Source organism: Cupressus sempervirens, chromosome 4, assembly GCF_028749045.1.
Source record: "Cupressus sempervirens isolate cs-2001-9-10 chromosome 4, ASM2874904v1, whole genome shotgun sequence".
Classification (NCBI taxonomy): domain Eukaryota; kingdom Viridiplantae; phylum Streptophyta; class Pinopsida; order Cupressales; family Cupressaceae; genus Cupressus; species Cupressus sempervirens.
Genome location: NC_143121.1, coordinates 145,669,777 through 145,673,171, shown reverse-complemented (window position 1 = coordinate 145,673,171; position 3,395 = coordinate 145,669,777). Strand labels below are relative to the sequence as shown.

The 3,395-nt window shown below is 37.8% G+C and overlaps 1 pseudogene across 1 annotated transcript; it reads left to right on the top strand.

The window, feature by feature from the left end:
- Positions 1 to 777: 777 nt before the first annotated feature.
- Positions 778 to 3,123, top strand: LOC149560375 (xanthotoxin 5-hydroxylase CYP82C2-like; annotated as a pseudogene). The gene is made up of 2 exons (XR_016363679.1): positions 778 to 1,878; positions 2,227 to 3,123. The product of XR_016363679.1 is annotated as a xanthotoxin 5-hydroxylase CYP82C2-like (transcript).
- The last annotated feature ends 272 nt before the right edge of the window (positions 3,124 to 3,395 follow it).

The following is a 3,395-nucleotide window of genomic DNA, read 5'->3' as shown; positions in this document are numbered from 1 at the left end:
CTTGCATTTGAAACCTTCACCATCTAATGATACAAAATAAACAACAAACCTTAACACAATCAATGTACAAATGTGAACTACGATTTAGAAAATTATTGAATAAGTTTGTTACTAAAAAAATTAATAGAAAATAAAATAGAATAACAAAATAAAAAAGAACAAGATAGAGATTTATATGATGGACCTTAATAATATACCAAGGAAGCATTCATTAAAGAAGAAAATGATATTCTTATTAATCAAAAATTAATTAGATTGACATAATAGGCCTTAATAATATATGAAGGAAGCATTCATTGAACAAAATAATGATATTCTTATTAATAAAAAACAATTAGATTGTCAAGTGCTTATAGCAATGATTTGTTTAAGCATTAGTAGTATATTTTTCAGTTTTTTCTTGCTATAGGTTTCAGGACTGATGGTACTATTATATTAACTATGGACATTATATGTTTTTTAAAGTTGGTATCAGTTAGACGATGGGGAAGTAACCCCTGGCTGACTTTTCAGCCTTTTAATATTTAAAAAACAATTAGATTGTCACCATTGGACAACTTGCTATTACAAAATTGATACTATCTTTTTTCTCAAGAGGATTTGTGAGTTTTACTTTAAAAATTTGTATGTCGTATGTTTTTCATCCACATGGCTTGCATAATCGAACAGTTAATTTTTTTTTAAAATCTACTTTTTCCATAAAGGTGAGTCGCTCTCTCGGTAAATTACATCAAACCTGATAATATTTCCGTGGTCATGGATGGCATACTTTTAACCAGAAAAGGGAGTACGAATAAATCTCAAACCCGTGATCATACAAAACTCTTGGTGTCTCTGTTCTTGCACCAAACATTCAAACGTCCTCTAATCATACATAATTCTGGTTTCACTATCCTTGCAGTCTTGTAATTCTACCCAAATCTCTTAGCTGGGCTCAACTATTGAGAGGAAGCTAGATCGCCAATTATGTCGTCAGCGGAGGTTTTCTTTGTTGTTGTCGCTCTAGCAGCGGCTTCTCTTTGGCTAATTCTAAACTCTCTCAGACGCCATGTTGAGGACCTAAAGCCACCGCAGCCTCCATCGTTGCCAATAATTGGGCATCTTCCTCTAATAAGCAGAAGCAAAGAGCCCCTTCACAGATTTCTATCCTCTCTTTCAGAGACATATGGCCCCATCATGCATCTCCAACTTGGCGTCCGCCCAGTTTTGGTCATCAACACTTCAGAACTCGCAAAAGAATGCTTCACAACAAATGACAAGGCCTTTGCTTCCCGGCCACTTATGTCTGTAGGAAAGCAATTGGGGTATAATTTCAAACACTTCGGTCTCGCTCCCTACTGCTCCTACTGGCGAAACACTAGAAAAATTTGCAGCGTCCACCTCTTTTCTTCACACAGAGTCGAATCCTTCAGACATGTCCGCGCAGAGGAGATTTTCACTTTAATCAGATCGCTCTTGGAGAGTTGGGAGCGAGATCAGATGAATCCAGTGGATATGAAGTCGAAGCTGTCTGATCTAACATATAATATCATGATGCGAATTGTTGCTAGCAAAAGAATATCGCGAGATCTCGGTTCTGAAGACTTCCAAGAGGCGCAGCATTTCAAGGAGTTTTTGTAAGAAAATGTAATGTTATTTGGAGCATTTGATATCGCATATTACCTGCCCTTTCTCAAGTGGGTCGATCCAAAAGGTTTAGTGGGTTACATGAACAATCTAAGGAAGAAGAGAGAGCCGTTCATGAAGAAATTGCTGCAGGATGACCGGGAGAAGAAAGGTGTGCATGCTGGAGACTTGGTTGATGTTCTTATCTCTGTCACAGACAACCATCAAATTGAGTCCGACAATAACGACGATGTGGTGAAAGCGAACGCCTTGGTATGTTCTTTTATCACATTCTCACAAAATGCCATTTCCCTGTATGCTCTAAGTATGTACATCCCTCAAATATTGTTCAAATATGTAGCTCTATAAATTTGGGGATTAAAAATCATGTCACTGGCAGCGAATTCACTCCTCCCAGATTTCCCCTGCGTCTCCAACAATCAATGTCTCTTTGAAAGCATTGTTGCAACTTGGTTATACATATTCAATTATTTAAATAAGAGATTCTGAATGCACTTTTTGAGCACTTATTGTTGAAGTGAGAATAACTTTTAAACCCTACATCGACCAGGCTTTAATTTTTAAGCTCTTAACAATAAGATTTGTTTTTAAGTTTCGCAGGGCTTGATAACCGCAGGTACTGAAACATCCTCTGTGACCATTGAGTGGGCACTGTCAGCTCTGATGAATCACCCGGACATTTTGCGCAAAGCCCAGCAAGAGATTGACACACATGTTGGACGGGAGCGATTAGTGGAGGAATCGGATGTGCACAATCTGAAATATTTCCAGGCAATTGTAAAAGAAACTTTCAGGCTTTATCCACCGGCACCTCTCTTGCTTCCGCACGAATCTATCGAGGATTGCACTGTTGGAGGATATCACATTCCCGCAGGAACTCAATTGTTGGTGAATGTTTGGGCGATTCAACGGGATCATTCTGTGTGGGAGCGTCCCACGGAATTCGTTCCTGAACGCTTTCTCAACAGCGGGAAAGAGATTGATGTGAAAGGGCAGGACTTCGAATTAATCCCGTTTGGCTCGGGCAGGAGAATATGCCCGGGTTTGTCTCTGGGAATGATTGTGGTGAGCTATACATTGGGCCGTCTGCTTCAGAGCTTCGAATGGTTTTCTCCAGATGGGGCTGAAATTGACATGACAGAGGGAATCAGTATCTCGATGCCCAAATCAATTCCTTTGAAGGTCGTTATTAAACCTCGCCTTCCACTCCATCTCTACTAATAACGTCTGCTTAGTGCTTAGTCCTCGTGACAAAGTGTAAATCCTCGGCTCCCCCTTCATCTATATTGTATGTCTGCAATATACTCCTTATTTGTTCATATATCTGTGCTGTTTCTATATCTTTGCTTGAGAAATGGGTATGAGATGTTCACTTCTTGTGTTAAAACTAGTTCGATACTCTCCAGTCGCATATACCATAATGTATAATTTGTATTTCAGGGTCGGCCCCATCTTTTTGGCTGCTATCAATTATTTCAATAACGTATAATTCGTGTCTCCTTGTATCTCTTCTTTTTCTTTATTAATAAAAGCTTTAAACTGGTTCATGTAATTTTATTTTAAAAATCAAAAGTAAAAAATCTTTTCAACATCTATCACAATTGGTTGTGAAGTCTTGTCAGCCATATTAACCTTATCCATATTGATGTTAATGTTGTTAGAGATTTTATAATGTTTGGTAAAATTGAAATTATTGTTCTAAAATTATAAAAGAAAAAATATATAAGTAAATATAGATGTATAATTTGTATTTCAGGGTCGGCCCCATC